Below are 20005 nucleotides of genomic sequence, written 5' to 3' on the forward strand. Positions count from 1 at the left end.
CTCTCAATCACACTCTCTCTCTCAAAGACTAGCTCTATGAAAACCAACAATTATAATCTAAGCTATGAAATGAAAAATTAATTTAATCTAGTAGTCTATGAGATAAGTAATGTGAGATTACTAGTGTGACAATCCAATCCAAACATAAGGAAATTAAATCAATCTTAACAAAATAACATTAATGAAATAAACATAAAAACATATAATCAAAATAACATAAAATAAACTAAATTAAACTTGCATAAATGAAATAACATAAATATTTACAACAAAGGAAAGAGGTGTGCAAGCTTCGGTTAATGGGGGCCCTCCACTCCTTAGCAAACACACTAAATGATTATCAATGCTTGGAGATCAAAGTAACAAAATGTGTGCCATAAAACGAAGTTGGAGAAAGTTCCAAAGATATTATAATAATAAAACTCTCTTCCTCTCTATCCTCACTTTACAAATTACATTAATCATTTCTTCTCCATTATTATCTATTCTATAATATCTCATATCTTGGATGGAACACCTTTGAATGAAGGATGCACTCCTATTTATAAAAAAACTTAAGATAACTAATCAATAAATGTAGATCCATAAATCTCTCCTAGATCCACAATTATCTCTTGTGGTTACAACCAATTACCTAAAAATATGAGATACAAATCCTCTCACACATCTTTAGGAGACAAATATCAAAACATCCATGATTTTTCTCCTTTGAATGTGCTTAGTGAATGATCGAAATATTCTACAAATATTCCACAAATCTTCATGAGTTGAAATTGAAATTCGAATTTGTGGTTGAGTGGCCAAATAAGACTCTTCTAGAATCTTCAAATAGGCCTACAACATCATAAAACTCATCCCACTTTTAGATATATATGAAAACATGCTAATTTCCTAATATTTAATCATAAATTCTCTTAAAATACTTAAAATAAAGGATTTGGAAAATAATAAAAATAAACACATGATCATGCAAATGGCATTAATGTAGGGTTATGGAGCTGCAGAATATGGTAAAGAGCTATGGAATATGGTAAAATGATAGAAATGAGGGTGAAAGAGGATGACATTTTGGAGACCCAACAATTTTCTCCAATAAGGGCTTCCATGTATACTTGTATTACTTATTTATTTTATGATATTGATGTTTTATAATGTTTGAATAGTTATAAGTAAGTAAAAATTTGCATTATACTGATTCACCACAGCTCTCAGTATAATTATGAAATCCAACATCCCTCCATTTCCCAAATTCACACTTTTTATGTAATGTATTTCAACAATTATTTTCTCTTTTGAAATCAACACATCTATATTAGCTTAAAATGACACTCCCTTGAGTCTACTAGAGAACAAGCACGAGAAAAAGGATGGAATAAGAAAAGCCTATAAAAAATATATTTTATTTCTTCAATTCCCCCATGACACTGACAAAGAGAGTTGCAACACTCCATTTCTCCTATCATAAGGATTTGAACCTCCAAACGTAGAAGCATAGATCATTGAAGCAACTATGGTTTCTAATACACATGTACAAGGGTCACACATGGTTAAATAGTGATCAAATATTAGGGTAAGGATGAAAGAATTGAATCAAAATCATTAAAAATGATACAAATTCATATAATCCCCTTGTTAAATCATCTATAAAACAAAATATATCCATAAGGCTAAAGGGGAGAGAGAAGTGAACATAAGTAAATGATGTCAAAACTTAGTTCCACCTCGTGATAAGCTAACACTACCAATGAGCCTGACTATGAGTTTTGGTGGGAGGAGGAGCTTAAGACAAGGACCTTAAGGAGATTAATTGTTGTGAATAATTTGGTATAATCTAATACACAATCCTTTCCCCCCATATATACATCATCTCTTTAATTTGAATGCATATATTTTTGGTTTTGATTTTTGCTAATGCTAAACAAAATTTTAGGAAAATAGAGTTTTGGCTTGTCTATTGGTTTTTATTGCATGTTACAGGAGAAAATAATTGAAGTTGTGATATTTGGTGCTCTCATCTACCAAAATGAAGTGAGGACCAACCTTTCTGTTATCACCTAAAAAGTGATCACCTAGCCATTTCCCACTAGGTTCATTGAAATACACCATGTAGTATGGGTTTTACACATTAAAAGCCACTTTCACCTTAGGCAATAATTTAGTGAACCACCTTTCCTAAATTATTTATGTTTAATTAATTTACCCATGTGAGAATAACTCAACAATTTATTTAATTTCATATTATTCTGATATATTTACCAACATGAAAATAATCGAGAAATTCATTTAATTTCATGTTGTTTTCATATTTACCCATTTTATGAAAATAATTAAAAATGTTTTCACCAACACCATTTCCATAGGAACAATTAAATAAATATTTATTTATTTATTATTCCTTAATCATTTCAATATTCTCCTAGAAAATAATTATTAAATCATTATTTAATAATTGTTTCTAACGCATTCGACCATATCACCTAGAAATAATTAATAAATTCATTTTATTTATTAATTATTTCACCCACATTTCTTAATTAGCTCAATTAATAATTATTTTTTAAGTTAGTTAATCAGATAAAGATTATTGGCCATTTCTTTAATCTTTTCCTCTGCTAAAAATAATAAAATATTCTCAAGGGTTACATCTTGATTTGGTCCACCAAATATTTGACCATATTAAGGCTAACATAGAATTTTATTATAAATATAGTGGTCTTTCCTCACCATTTATCAAACGACTTCTATTCATTGTGGAACTTATGATCTCAAGCAATTCAATCTCACCACTTGATTTTGTCCTCATCCTATGCCCACTTGCATACTAGCAAGGAGAGAAAATCCCATAACAGTAAATAATGAAGGGAGTAAAGAACCCTCCCATAGAGGAGGAATTAGTAGCTCAAAGTAACTTCCTCCTTTTCTATAGGTGTGATCCAAGTGGCTTTAGAAACACTCAGAATTCAGAAGTGGCTTTGGAAAAGCTCAAAAATCAAAGTCACTAGATTGAAGTAGAACTAGGGTCACATCGAATATCTCGTTGCAAGCTTTTCAATGGCACAAATGACACCTCAATCAAAGTTCGTACGTGAAATTTATGGCTAGCCAAAGTTTTGGTCAAACTAGGCCCATTGGCAACCACTAACGAGGCCAAAATTTGGCACTTATCGATGCATAGATTCTGGTGGCGAGAATGGGTGAATTATTCACCTCTTTAATTTAACTGGTGACCCAAAATTTGGCTGATGGCTTTTTTAACCAATTTGTTATATATATATATATATATATATATATATATATATATATATATATATATATATATATATATATATATATATATATATATATATATATATATATATATATATTTATATTGAAAAATGCGGTAGGCCACCAACCCCATCACCCATCAAACATATGATATATATAGTATAAAACAAAACATAACAGGTCGGGGTCGCGGGTGACCTGGACCTCGCCTGACCACTATGCAACAGTCATATGCCAACGATGTATTAACTATTGTGAGGTCGGCGGGATTTGAACTCGCCCTGCCTGGTGGGCCTGTCTGCTAAAATAGGTGGCCTCATTATCAAATGAAACGACGCGCCCAATATAAGCACGGTGATGCCATAACAAGGGTACCGCAGGTTGGACCCTGTGGCCTCCCAAATTAAACACTTATTTTATATGTTTTCAACCAACAGGTTGTGGGCCATTGGTTGAAAGTTCTTCCTGCCTCACATTATATAAACCTTTACAATTCGCCCAACGGGGGAGGAGAGAAAGATACTGATAGGATCGACTAATGAAACAATGCGCAAATTAGTGGAGGGCAGAAACCTGATGCAGAGGTCCAACGGTGGAACCCTGATGTAGGGGTATCTTTCTTATGCTGAGAGAATCTAGAAGATTACCTGGGGGTCCAGAAGTGCCAGTGTCAGAAACTAGTTGACTTTATAGTCATTTTTCACAATTATTCGCTAGGAATCCAACAGTGCAGTCCATTTCTCCAGTCGAGTTCCAAATCTTCAGGCCATCCTCGGAAGTGGAGGTATAAGGTGTCATTTTGAAATTTTTTGTAATTTTATTTCACTGCCAATTAATGAAAGAGGTCTCCCCACATTGAGCAGGGCCCAACGACGTAGCCCACACTAGGTGAACTCCGTTATCAAGTTGTTTTTGTGCCTTTTATCTCATGGTTGATTTTGAATTATGCTTCTTTTATGTGTTCATGTCATTTGGTTACATGCTCTTTTATGTGTAATTTTGTATGCATCCTTGAATTAAAAGATTTGGATCAAGTTTGGTATCAAAGAAGGTCTTCTTGATGCGAGTTTCATGAGTGAATTCTAACCAGGAACAAGCTCCAAAGAGGAGAATGAAAACTCAAATCCTTTGATCCCAAATCAGGGCATGCAACACGAAGATGAAACATGGATGAGGAAGCTCGAATGGAGGAAGGGTGAAATTATCACAAGATCTTCTTCACCGTGGCAGAGAAAGTTGACAAGTTTTTTGCAGAATATGAAAAGACAATCAAGCTTGAGAAGAATGAACCAAATGACCATGCCTTTGTAAACCATGAAGGTGGAAGAGGAAAACCTCCTAAACCACCCTCTCTATCCTCTAGTGATAGTTCTTCTTCTTCTTCTTCCTCTTCTCATCATTCTAACAGGCATCATAGGAATGCATCTGAGAATCCATTTCTTAAGCTAGATGTAAAGTTTGATTTTCCCACATATAATGAAGAATGTAGTGCAGATAAATTAAACAATTGGATCATATAGATCCAGTTTTTCTTTTTCGAATTTAGTAGATCGAAGAGGATGAGTCCAAGATCCAATTGGCATATCTTTGGCTGAGTGTCACCACTCTCATTTGGTGGGAGACCAAGTTGCAGAAAGGCATCAAAAACTTGGGTAATGTCCTTTCTTCTTGGTCCAATTTTTTTTTTTGCATTAAAAGATCAGTTTTATCCTTTAGGTTACTGACAAAAGGCTTTAATGGAATGGAAATATTTGAGACAAGGAAAGGGTCAAAATGTACAAAGATTCACAGAAAGGTTTAGGAAACAAGCTTTAAATTTTGGAATTTCACTTGATTCACCATAAACTGTAACAATGTATATTGGTGCTTTACATAGTTATATTAGACATTCTTTGTTGTTGTTTGACCTACTACTATTGATGCAGTCAGTGTGAAGGTCATTCACCTTGAAAGGAGGGGAAATAATGACAAAGAAGATCAACCCAAGAAATCATCTTTCAAAACTCATAATGGAAAGTTCAAAGGGAGAGGCAAGGGAAAGGACAAGAAGGTAGCTACAATCAAGAAGGAGGAAGGAGAAAAACCATCTTGTACACGTTGCAAGAAGGAAGGCCATGATGATGAACATTGTTGGAAATTGCATCCAAAGTTGAAACCAAAGATATTTGGTGGTAAGAACAAGCAAAAGATGGTGGAAACCATACAACAGGAACTTGGATCCAACTCCGATGACGAGACACATCACAACAATGGGCATACAAGGTACTCTTTCTCTTTATGCTAATGAAAATTCTGAATTGCATGAAAGTACACGTTCTTCAAATGAGTCTCTTGTTAATGAACGAAAGAGGATTGAATTGTTCCACATTGGAGTCGTGATGAAACATACTAAATTGGAAACCTTGTTTGATCTGGGCTCACAAACTAATTTGATTTCATAATCCTTGGTTAAGAAGTTAGGGTTAGATACCAAGCCTCATCTGAAACCCTACCCTCTTGGATGGGTGTGTGATAAAGCCAAATTACATGTAACCAAGCAGCGTAAAGATAGATTTGTGATTGCATCCAAACTAGTAGATGAGGTTGACCTTGATGTTGTACCTTTGGATATCTGTGGCATTGTATTGGGGAGCCCATATTTTTATGACAGGAAAGTAGTTTTCTTTTGCCATGAAAACAAGTATCATCTCACAAAATATGAGGTGGAATACATTTTTAAAGATCATCGTACCAAAATCAGTGCTAGTCTTGTAAGTGCATGTTGGATGAAGATATTGATTGATTCCAGCAAAGAGTGCGTGCTCATGGTTGTGAGAGAAAAAAGATGCAGATACATCTAAAGATTTCCAAGGTTGTTATCCCACACCTAAAAAATAATTGTATGAAATTGTTTCTAACTATAATTGGCTTTTTCAGGAACCAAGTGGGTTTCCTCCAAAGCATGAGATCCAACATGAGATTCACTTGTAGTAGGATGATCCTTTACCCAACATTGGTATGTATAGGTTGTAATCCATTGATATGGAGGAGATAAAGAAGCAGGTGTAGGAATTGTTTAACCAAGGGGTCATAAGGCCAAGTTCTTCTCCATGTAGTTCACCTATTGTGTTGGTGCCAAAGAAGCATGGCACATGGAGGATGTGTGTAGACTATATGGAACTTAACAAAATAACGATGAAGAATCGGTACCCTCTCCCTCGCATTGATAATTTATTAGATCAATTGAAAAATGTTGTTTATTTCACAAAACTGGACTTGCACAGTGGCTATCATTAGGTCAGGTTTGCAGAACAAGATGTATGGAAGACTACGTTCAAGACAAAATAGGGGTTGTTTGAATGGTTGGTGATGCCATTTGGACTACGTAATGCTTGTACTACATTCATGAGGGTGATGAATGATATTTTTAGACCTTTTCTTGATGATTTTGTACTTGTGTATCTTGATGACATTCTTGTTTATAGTAGAACATGGGAGATCATGTGAGTCATGTTAAAATGGAGCTTGATTTTTTGCAAAAAGTAAATTGTTTTCCAAAATGTCTAATTGCGAATTTGGTAAGACCTCTTTGGTTTACTTGGGTCACATTGTTGGAGGTGGAAAATTAAAAATAGACCCTTATTAGGTTGATGTGATTGTAAAGCGGCCTAAGCCCACCAATGTTATAGAGGTTCATAGCTTTTTTGTTGTAGTGCAATACTGGAGAAGGTTCATTGCCAAATTCTCTATCATTGCATCCCCCTTACATGATTTGACAAGTGTGAAGAAAAACTTTTAGTGGGGAGGAAAGAAGCGGAAAGCCTTTGATACATTGAAAGAGAAGATCAACAGTGCACCAGTTTTGGCCATACCTAACATCCAACAACCTTTTGAGATCGAGAAAAATGCCAATGGATATGCCATGGGAGAAGTGTTGATGCAATAGAGGAAACTTGTACGTTACCATTCAAAGACATTCTCCCAAGTTGTTGTGAACTATCCCACATATGACAAGGAGTTGTATGCCTTGGTTCAAAGCATGAAGAAGTGGAAGCATTATTTGATTGGCAAGGAGACCATCATTCACATAGATCACCAATCCTTACAGTACCTACAGCTACAAACCAAGCTTCAACAATCATTTCATATGGATGGAATTCCTCTAGAAATTTGACTTGGTAATAATATACAAGAAGGGCACTAGAAACAAAGTGGCAAATATGCTTTCTTGCCCTCCTATTTTTGCATCTATAGTTTTGCAAAATACTTCTTTATCTTTTGAAAGTTATGTTGAATAGTTTGTTGATGACAAATATTTTAAGGATATTTATGAAAATATGACTCAAGGATCGCAGGTGGATAATTACCATTTGCAGGGAAAATTGTTGTACCACCTTGGCAAAATATGTATCCTCATGAATGAAAGAATACATGTAATCAGAGAGGCACATACCTCTCTTGTGTTGGGTCATTTTGGTGTAGGGAAAAATTTGTGTCATTTGCAGAGGTTGTGTTATTGGCCTCACATGAAAAATATTGTGACTCAATATGTAAAGGGATGTGTGTTGTGTTCAATTAGTAAGCCCACTAATAGAAAATTGGGGCTCTACACACCACTCCTTGTTCTGATTCATCCATTGGAAAGTGTGTCAGTTGATTTTGTTGGAAGTTTTCCTTTGTCTAAGACAGGTCATGCCTATTTATATGTTGGTGTGGATCGATTTAGAAAAATGTGTGTCATAATGCCTTGTAAAAATCAAATCACTACAAAGACGACTGCTCATCTCTTATTCAAATTTGTATGGGTCCACTTTGGGCTGCCCACATCTATTGTGTTTGATCGAGAATCTTGCTTCCTTGGAGAGTTTTGGATGAGTTTATGGAGAATAATGGACACCAAGCTGAAGAGGAGCACGACATTTCATCCACATACCAATAGACAAACAAAAGTTGTCAACCACATAGTGATACATTTACTCCGGGGATATTGTGGCAAGCATCCCAAGTTGTGGGACAAGTAGCTTCCATATGTACAACATGCATACAATCGGGTAGTTCATTCATCCATTAAGAGCTCACTGTTCGATGCATGCTTTGGATATTTTCAAAAGGATCCCTTAGACATGGTCTTTGGGAGAGACAAAGCATGAAATTTCATTCAGTGAATTCAAATGATTCACCAGATGGTGCAAGAGCGGTTGGAGAAAATTCAATCTCAATACAAAGCTCGACATGACAAGCATCAGTTTGATCACCAACACCAAGTTGGAGAATGGGTGTGGCTCCACATCACCAAAGACATGATGAAAGGGGAAGGAAATAAGTTGAGACCAATCTGATATGGCCCATATATTAGAAAATATTGGAGACAATCCTTTTCATCTTGATTTTCCAGCATACATGCAAATGTCCTCAGTGGTGAACATTGAAAACTTGAAGCTTTAAGAGCTTCCTTTGATCATGGAAACCAAAGAGGTTGGACAGGCTCCTACAGTGGATGACTTTGCACCCGAATACTTGGACACACTACGTGAGGGTATCATTCTTAACACGAGGACTAGGACTTCATGATGGGGAGACGTGGAGTACCTTTGTATTATTTTCAAGGGAATGCATCCAAATAAGGCTCATTGGATTGAAAAATAGATAGTGAGGGAGAAATTCACTCACTTTTCAATTTCCCAATAAATCTTTTGATAGCGCAAAATCTCATTAGTGGGGAGGAATGATCTAGGTGGCTTCAGAAATGCTCAGAATTCAAAAGTGGCTTTAGAAAAGCTCAAAAATCAAAGTCATTGGATTGGAGTAGAACCAAGGTCATATTGAAGATATTGTCGTAAGATTTCCAACAATTCAAACGAAACCTCAATTTGAGTTTGTATGTGAACGTTATGGATAGTCAACATTTTGGTCAAATGAAGCAACAATCTGGAACTTATAGGCGCATAGATTTCAACAGTTGGAATATGTGAATTTTTGACCTCTTTAATTTGACTGGTAACTGTAAATTTTGCCGATTGGTTTTTTAACCAATTATATATATATATATATATATATATATAGATAGATAGATATTTAAAAAATAGGTGGTGGGCCACCAAGCCTGCCACCCATCAAACCTATGATATATATAATATAAAACAAAACAGAATGAATCAGGGCCATGGGTGACCCGGACCCCACCTGACCATCGTGAAATGACCATATTCCAATGACGTATTAACTATTGTGAGGCCGACGGGATTTGAATCCGCACGGCTAGGTGGGTTGGCCCACCAAAATAGGCAGCCTCATAACGAAATGAAACAATGTTCCCAATATAACCATGGTGATGCTAGAACGAGTGTCCCATGGGTTGGACCCTGAGACCTCCCAAATAGAACACTTATTTTATATGCTTCTAGCCAACAGACTGTTATCCATTAATTGAAAGTTCTGCCTTCCTCACATTATATAAACCTTTACAATTCACCCAACTGGGGAGGAGAGGTGGATACCGGTGGGATTGACCAACGGAACTGTGTGCAGATCAGTGAAGGGCGGAACCCTGATGCAGGGGTACCTTTTTTTGATGCTGAGAGAATCTAGAAGATTCCATGGGGTTCCAAAAGTGCTAGTGTCAGAAAGTGGTCGACTTTATAGTCATTTTTCACTATTTTTTTGCCAGGAATCCAACCGTGTAGTCCGTTTCTCCAACTAAGGTCCACATATTCATGCCATCTTTGGAAGTGGAGGTATAAGGTGTTATTACGATAATTTCTTGTAATTTGATTTCACTGTAATTAATGAAAGATGCCTGCCCACATTAGCAGGGTTTTGATACATAGCCCACACTATGTGAACTCTGTTATCAAGTTGTTTTTGTGCCTTTGATCTCATTGTTGCTTTTGAATTCCACTTCTTCTATGTGTTTATGTCACATGGTTATATGCTATTTTATGTGCAATTTTGTATGCATCCTTCAATTAAAAGATTTGGATCAAGGTGTTTCAAATATTAATAAAAGAATTTTCTTTCTTCGTTGGGTTCATAATTGTGGTGTTAAATATATGTTTTCAGATTTCTAAAATCCATTACATGGTTTTTCTAAATATTTATTCAGATATGAAGATTGTTGTTTCACATCATTATCTAGGGTTATCTACTTTTATTATTGTTAGCCCATCTAGGTCAGTGGTAGTAAAAAAAAAATTGTCTCACTTGCTAAAAAATCTACAACTAACAAATTGAAACTCTAGTGAGTTGAACACATATCCCTAGTGACTTTTCTAATTTTTTGTATAATTTTCTTTTTTTCCATTTTTATTTATTTTTTTTGTGTTTTTTTAAAAAACTATCATTTTTGTGTTTCTAGTTGTTTTCTACAAGTAGAAAGTACTAATTAATTAGGAGATGGAAACATTTGCAAATGTCTCAGCACTAGAAGGTCGAGAACACTTTCTTATTGTTCACATTTGTATATGAGAAGCATTCAAGAAAATTGTGTGTATGTGTGACTTCACCATAGGAAGAGTGTGTATACCTTCTTCAGTTTTGTACATAGTTTACTTTACATAGGAGCATGTGTGTATGCACTTTTCCATAAGGAAGAGCACGTATACATCCACAAAAGGTGCAATTTTTAATTTTCAGTAGTTCTTTTTGTAGTTTTTAGTTCTATACTTTTGTTAGGGGGTTAGGGTATCTACTTTTACAATTCACATCATGCCTAGATCTTTTCATATTTCCTAAGTTTTGGAGGAAGCAAAAAGTCCCTTTTGGGGTTTGAAGTATAAGTCCAGCTAAGAAAGAGGGGGATTATGAACTGGGAGTGTGGTGTGTAGGATTGAAATCCATAGTCACCACAACCAATTCGAATTCTATAGATCTAGTATTTCTTATAGTTTGAAACTAAAATTAAAGCCATATTTTTCCCTCTTTTGTTTCCCCATATATGGTTCTTTTAGTCTACATTTCTATAGGCTTGTTTTTGGTCTTTTAAAGCTGAAAATTCATTATTCCTTTGTTGTCATTTTCTGCATTAAGTTTGCCTAAATACTACAGATCTGATCCCATTTGATTATAGGTCCATTTGTCACCATAAAATAACCACCTTTTTCCATTCATAGAGCCACTCTTGTGCTACGTTTTAGCCTTTTTGGGTGGGAATTAGTTTGCTATCAAATTATGTTTTACTTTCTAGTTGTTCATAGTTATTTTTTCAGTTCATCATTTTATTTTCTAACATCATCATTTACTTTTCATGCAAAGTAGTATCAACATACTCACATGCACACATATTCACACCCTTAAGTGAATGATTGCTTCGTTCAAACTGCAAAGACAACACATTAAAATCAACCAGTTAATTTAACTCACATAGATTTAAGCCCTATTGGGCATGAGGAAAAATAATTTTGTAGTTAAGTTAGGATTGGTGGAGTAGGCATAAAAACAACACCCACCAGTCACTTTACATCTTAGACAATATGGTTGACCAATTAGGAAGCTTAAAGTCCTCCACCATCATGTGGGCCAAAGTTAGTGTTGAGTAGAAACTCACAATGGGGATAAGGCTTAGGCCAATGATATTGGAAGTTCCCCTTAAGGTTTGCAACACTTAGTAGGGAATTTGGTTCTACGGCTTTCACCCAAAAGTTGAGATTCACTCACACCCACTAGATGGAGGTAACCATAGTGGAATCTCATTATAGGTTAAAAAACTCTATAGGTGATGGTTTTGGGAGACAACCATACCTCTTCCATACCTTCACTAATCCTTACATGCGGTCCTAACCACCTAAGATCCTAGTTGTTTGGAAGGCTATAAAAATATAGCTTAGGGTTTATTTGAGGTGTAGCATATATTTTAGGCTAGGTGTCCATTTTTCCTTTAAAAGATGAGGTTGCTTGCCTTATAATAAAATTAGATCATAGTTAGAATATACTTTGCATGACTACACATAGTGTTCTACTTTCTCTCTATTGTTTTATTTCACTATCCTTATCCTATATTATTTTAGAGCATTTTTTGTCTACACATCATTGCACCCCCTACGTTTCAATTAGGGAGACTACACAATATTCATCCTCAATTTCCACATCTGCTTATACCTACTAGATGAGTCAGGGTCCTCTCCACTAGTCTACCTTTGAAATCTAGCTCTTTTGAGTCATCAAGCTCTTCCTCGGCCTTTGAAACCTCTCCTCCCCAATCTGCTACCATGGATGGTGTAAACGTTGGTGGAAACATTGGTCATAATGTGAGAGCCAATAATGGAGGAAATACTAGTGGAAACACTATTAATAATCAAGATCCCATTTTTAGAGGTAACGCAGGAACTCCTCAAGGAAATGTTGTAACTCAACCCTTTCTTCCCTACATGGTCTAGTTAAACTTACCAAAAATTAGCTCATTTATGATCTACTCCATCATGAACCTAGTTCACCCCATGCCAACTAAGCTTCCATCATATATCACTATGTTTCAAGGAAACTCTGGAGAATATCCCTCTAATCACATCAGTTCCTTCTACATGTGGTGTTTTTCGAACTCCAGTATGATATATTCCATTCATCTTCGACTATTTCAGCACAAGCGAGTCACTAAAATTGCCACAAAATGGTATGTTGAACAACCTCATGGATCACATCAAGTGTTCACATCTATCACAAATTATTTCTTATCCTATTTTTAGTTACCTGTATTCCATGATACTGGCACTAAACTCTTGACCAGTTGTTGCTAAACCATTGCTACCTACATCTATGATCATATTCAGGAGTGATGTAGAAGGTAGATCTTGTGTACAACTCCATAATTCAATGATCGTGTTTTCTTAGATTTCTTCTTGAAATCGTTACTTCCTCCCATTTCCAAGGATCTCACATTGTCATTCCCAAGAAACAAGGAAGAGGTCATATAGAAGGCTATGCAATATGATCTAATCTACTCCTAATTAGGTTATCTTTACATCGTTATCCTAGATGCCCCTCGTCCTGGTGCTTCTTCTACCCTGGGGGAATATCATCCTATATACAACATGATTAGGTATCTTCCTACCAACATCCTTCCCCATTTCCATAATGAAAAATGGGATATGACCAGCCCCATGGGGACCAAGTACCTCTTACACTTATCCTCCCCTTGATCCTTGGAAATTTACTTCACAATATGTTATGAGTACCTCTTATACATATACTCATTCATATCAGTCAATGCCAAGGCTAGCTGGTGCTAAGCATGTATATGATGGTTATTGTGAATCCTTATTATCCATATCCACCACCAAATTCTCCATCCCCTTTGTCATCTATACCTCATCGTCCTATACCTTCACTTGTATTCCTCTACAAGCACTTCCTCAACAATTTCGCGTTTACGCTCAGTAAAGTGTTGCCAATTCCACTAACCAAAATAATAGTAATAAAGGGAAGGGAAAATAGAATGCTCAACCTCTAGGGAATATGGGCAAAAGGCCAAAATATTAATGCCAATCAAGGAAACAATTCTAATACCATGACCTAATAATAGGGTGCTCAACCCAAGCAGAGTAAGGATCTCCACACAAATAAGCATTTTGCATTATGTGGTACCTATGGAAAATAAAAATTTGAATCTCAAGGGAAGCAATTTGTTCCCGAATCAGTTCCTCCCTCTATGCAACCTAACATTCTTTGGAATCCATTCCTTGACCAAGTGTACATGGCCACCCATGATGGCGAAAGTCCTTCACTTCCACCTACCCATCAGCATAAGGCCCAAAAAAGATTCATTAGATAATTTCCACCTTGAGTAATTCTCTAAGAGTTGTGAAAGTTATGTAGGAGGTTCAATATTCATATTTACCTATCACTCAAATATACATGATTCCATGATTGGAAGTTCTTATGTGATTCTATCGGTGACTAGTTTATTCATGAGAAAGAAACTTTGTGGTTTGAACAAAAATCTCTAGATAGCATCCAATTCAATATTTTGGATATGGTTAATACTATTTCACTGCTTTTGTCTCGATTCTTGCACCTTATTTCTTAGCAAATAAGGTTTTGGTAGCTTGTCTTTTGAAATATCTAATCCAAACCTGGTATCTTTAACTACCTGCACTACTGATTGTAGCAAGGGAGAACAACTTTGTTGTGTAATTTTAATCAATTCTTGTGAATTAAGTAAGAAATATATCTAGAATTTTAAGATTGTTTTCTTATACAATACATAGACTTGGGTTAAGTTGGGGTTGTGTTGATAGTGTTGGATGTCACTAAAAATCAGGGGGTCTCTCTGGTAAGAATTCCAAACTAGACCTCACACCATTTGGAGAAAGAGCCTCGTCCAGGAAATAGGCATGGATACCATATTCATAATGATTTTCCTTGGCTACAATAAATGACACAAGATAAATGCATATACTTTCAAGATAAACAAGTAAGTTATCCTTGTGATGTACTCAATTGCAAAGTGTATAATGGTTCTTCCACGGAAGGGGAAGGAAAGTGACTCTTTAAGAGAAAATTAATATTACTATCCTAGTAAAGAAACATGCATATATCTAAAAGAATAATTAATAGCTATGTTGCGAAATAGTTCACAAAGAAGAAACGATCAATAAAAAAAGAGACACATAGTTCAAAGATGCATACTAAAGGAAACCAAATATTTTATTTTCATTAGTATGTAGAAACATAAACATACACTGCAAATAATGAGAGAATAGTCTTGCAATCATTCATGGCATATGGATGAAAGTGTGTCGACTCCAAAAGGTTCAAATTATAAAGTGAAAGTCATAAGATACCCCCTTACAATGATACAACACTGGTTCCAATAGTGCAATGTTAATCAACTTCTTGATTCTCAAAATATTAATCTTCTCTCCTATGCCTACCTTGAGAAGCCAAGGTGAAAATTCTTTTTCTTGAGTTACAAGGGTGTATATATAACAGATGAGGTGAATCTCCACCTCTATTATGACTCTTGATCTTCCCTCATGAACCTTGAGCTCCCATGTAACTTTTCAAATTCCTAAGAGACCTTTGAGCTTCTACATGACTCTTCACATTCTATGTGTGACACTTGGGTTTCCACATCTTTTACATTTCTTATTTTTTTCAAAATACAATATTCCATGTGGAAAATGACAATGACACATATGACTTTTATGGTGACACTTTGAGAAGCCATGACTAGTATATCAATGACAAACTTTTCTCCTTGTTTCTATCTTCGCATCTTCATGATAGGTCTTTCTTATTCTTAAACTTCATCCTCCATGAGGCTGGTTAGGATATGGATTCTTTTGTGTGGCCTTCATCTTCCTTCTTCTTCCATGATCTAGCATCCATTTGTCTCTTTGCTTGATTATCTCTTTAATTATTCATATTCACAAGTATCTTATTGTAAAATATCCTTGGTATATTCCGTTAGCATCATCCTATCAGGTTAAGAGAATAGCACCTGCAAATAGAATTCACTCATGACAAGACAACATCAATCCATAAATATCCTAGTATCTCATGTTTCTCATGAAACATACTGACTGAGTCCTAAGGATTACTCATTGTGCAATATTGAGGAGGATGCCTAAGGATTACTTAGTGCGTAACAGCAAGGGGTAGGTAGTGAAGGTCTAGGCTCCGCGACTGTGCAGTGCATGGTGGCTGAGAGACAAGGAGGCATGAATGCATAGTTAATGAAGTTAGGGAGGCAGAGATGATAGGCTTTCTCACTGTGATTGTGCAATGCCCAATTCTAGAAGGAAGGGTAAATTGCACTACATAGTTGATTAATACAAGGAAATTCTAGAAGGAGAAATTAAATGCACTATAGTTTATTCATGCGGTTGATCACTACAAGGCAGATACATGACCTGAATGTTGACTAAAAGTGTGCAGTGCATAGTGGACAAAATATTAGACAAGGATTGTGCAATGGGAAAATGCAGTTCATAGTGGTTGAGTACTAAGATTGCACAATGCAGAGTAGATGGAGGAAATTCTTTGTGGTTGCATAGTGCGCAGTTCGAGGGGGCATAAGATGCTTGAATGAGACTTGTGACTACATAGTGTGCATTTCCATATTTCTAGGAGATAGAAAGTTGGTTAGGCAAGTTGTGAATATAGTGAAACTCCAAAATTGACTAAGTGTGGGATCAATAAGGTAGAAATATGAGAGTAGAAGCATGTAACAAGATTGAACATGATCAAACACTCATAAACGACCAACCACATGACCATGACACATTGAACACCCAAAATCAACATGCATCCATTGAAACAACAACAAGGCGACGCTTACTTTCAAGTGTGACAATTAAGATGCACCCTTCGCCAAAAGTGTCGATTGCAACAAGAAAATGTGCAATATCTTGAGAATAAGTCCAATGCATGTCCCTATGATACATATAACCAATTAATGTGGAAGAAATCACTAGGGTTTCCTCTTAAAGATGTTCCATAACTATCATTTACAAATATTGACACTTCCCTTAACAAAAGATGACACTTGGAATTCCTTCAAAAAGGGACTTAGAAACTTAAGAAGAAAGCATGGAATGACTCTAACAACTAGAAACGATAATTCACATGATCAAAGGGAGGCTCCAAAGTTTGAATATAGGCCAGAATTTGGAGGGTGTTACAACATCGACAAGACCTGGTGATTTACTATAAGAATCCTAGCTTCTTTATCCAGACCTAGCTTTATGCACAGGGTCTAGTCTTTCAAGAAGTATTGATTCATCATGTATATTACCTCACCTTTCCCATTTATCCCAGTTATAGGTATAGTCTCTCCTATTCCCTTTCTCAATTAAACACAATTACAAAGTGTTGGGATGGGGTCCCCTAGGGTCAGTTTTGGGGCAAAAGCCCAAGTTTTGTTGTATAAAATGTAAAGTCTCTACAAGTTGTGGTCATGGAGCGCATAGATAGTTAAAGTGTCGTAAAGGGTTTTACCCTTCTTTTATGTAAGTTGAGTCGGATTTTGAAGATTTACCCATGGTTTGTGGACCATGGGATTGTATAAATAGATGTGTCTTAGGATGTCTAAGAAACGTAATGAAGACGAAGATGAATGTAATGGGTTAGTAAGAGTAAGAGCGAAGAAGACTTAGAGTAGAAGGAAGGCTTTGCAGCTATGTGCATAGAGGCCTAGAGTAGAGTCTGCAGCTGACTGCGTGGACCCCTGCAACTGAATGTGTAGGAAAGTCTTGAGTCTGTAAGCAGAACTAAAGTATTAATAAAAATATTATTCTAGAAATTCCTGTGTTTTTTCTGCTTACTCTGTTTTACATGAATGCATTTATATTGTGATAAATGATGAGTTTATAAAATAATACTATACTGATTGTAGAATTTTCTCTAGAAATTAGCTAGCTCGTTGATATCATGTAGAAATTTCACCTGCAGATCAAACTGATATATGCAATGTAATAAAGCATAACACTAGATCTACATCTACCATAAACTTTTTGGAAGCTTAATTGAACATGAGCAACATCAAACATGAATAGATATAACTAAGAATGAGAAGTAATCAACCATAAAATAGAAGATATAACCTGGGGAAAGCACCAACCTAAAACCCCATCTCTGTATTATCAATCAAGTGGAAATTCTCAACGACATACAAAAAGAATCAGATCAAAAGCTACCCTGCTCTCTCTGTACTCTGATGATGTAGCTCATGGACTATCTAGGCCTGTATATATAGTCTCCACAAGTCCTCCAAGCCCCTATTTCCTTGCACAGTTTTGATTGGGGTCTAATTACATAACATGTGTGAATTGGCCAAATCATACCATCTGTCACCTCAGGTCCAACTACGCAGTACTAGAAGGAATAATATTCCTTCCTCATGCAAGGAATATTCACTAGGAATATCCTAGCAACTGATAGTACACTGTCCCTCATCTGATCTCAACTAGGTCTCTGTCTGAACTGCCATGCATCAGTTATCCATGAGTGAATACTCAGTTATCTGAAAATACTAGTTGTCACATGCATGCAAGCATCAACAAACTGAATCTCATTAGTTTAACAAACTGTTAAATTATTCTAATTGGACTTGACTAAGTTAAACTAAGTCAACTGATCCTCTCAATATAGAACTCATCCTTAATTCCTCAATTAGTGGAGCAAATCAAGGACACATTCCCTAATCAGTGGAGAAAATATTGCATGTTCTCACAAAGACTTCAAGTTCATAATTCCTTAACTAATTAACTCAAACTAAATTAATTAATTAATATTCAAATTGCCGGTAAGACCAAATTCGATTTTTACTTCCTATTTTAGACCAGGGATTGCCTAAAAATAGGAATCCAACTAGAACTATAAAAATAGAACTTCTATTTTTAGCACTTACATTTTTCATTCCATGTTGCCTAATCCAGCACTAATACCCAAAATGCTATTTCTAGTAGTGCTATTTTTAGCATTTCTTGTTGCCATTTTTCAACACTCCCTCTCAACAACAAAGGCTTCCTCTCGAACCCAACCCTGTACCTCTAGAATGTTCTGCATGCAACAAAGATTCTACCAAGTGAGGTTGCTCCAACAACTCTTGGAACAAAAAAACTCCCAACTGACCTCTCTGTTGGGCTAGAAACATACTCTGATGCTGAAGCTCTACCTGCTATTGACAAGTGCTCCCTCTTTGACCTCTGCACTACTACAACATCTCCATGCATATCGCACCATTGTACCCTTCTTTGTGCTACCCTGCACTGTGCAACACACTTGTGCCTCTCACATTGTTGCAGCCTGCATGCTCTGCGTTGTCCTGGGATTCCCTGCACTATAGCTATCTCTGCCGCTCCATCTGCATCTGTCTCTACCCAATTAGTCAGTTCCTGCTACTCCTCATTGGGGCTCCCATAACAAAGTCGAATCAAAGAGGTTGGGTACCTCAAGGATCCTGCCCCTCCTCCTTGGGACGATCACTCCACATCGCCCCACCTCCTACCTGGAGGTATGGATGCATGTGATCCCTCATCCCACCTGGCTCGAAGTTCCCCCCTACTGGAGGTCTCTGCATGAGTAGATGTCTCTACTCTATCTCCACTTAGCTTCCCTTGTTGTGGCTGCTCCACAACCTCTTGAAGCTGCTGCACCAATCGTGGCTCCTCCACAATCGTCTGAGACTTCTTCTGGCGTTGCATGTTGAGAGGTAATATAATCTCCCTCTCAACCACCAAGTCTCCATCAGTTGCCTTGCTACTCAAGGCTTTGCATGCATCTTGAACCTCAAGAGCATACAGGTTCTTGACCCGTGAACCAATCTGCTTCACCTGTCTAGTGATGATGTGTCTAAGGAAAACCTTTCCCTTACTGAAGACTACATCATAGCCTCTATCTTCCAGCATCGTGATCGACACCAAGTTTCTCTTCAGTCTTGGTACATACTTGACATCGGTCAAGGTAAGGTGAGCTCCATGCTCCCTCTGAAAAATAACCGTGCCTACACCTGAGACACTATACTTTTCATCATTACCCATTGCTATGAGTATTTGGAGATCTTTCTCCTCCAAAGTATTGAACAAACTTTTGTCACCGGTCATGTGGAAAGAAGCTCCACTATCAAGAGACCAACCACTTCCCACCATGGATGAAACCATGAATGTGAAGAGTGTGAAATCCAACTCGAACTGTGAAGCAAGTGCCTCACCTTGAGATCCTTCCCCAGATCCCTTCTTGGATTTCCTCTGTGGACAATTTGTAACAAAATGGCCCACCTCAAGACAAAAAAAGAATCACACTTTCGATTTGTCAACCTTCTTCC

Source organism: Pinus tabuliformis, chromosome Q, assembly GCF_031772625.1.
Source record: "Pinus tabuliformis cultivar Carrire ecotype Pingquan chromosome Q, CPIR1, whole genome shotgun sequence".
In the NCBI taxonomy this organism is placed as follows: domain Eukaryota; kingdom Viridiplantae; phylum Streptophyta; class Pinopsida; order Pinales; family Pinaceae; genus Pinus; species Pinus tabuliformis.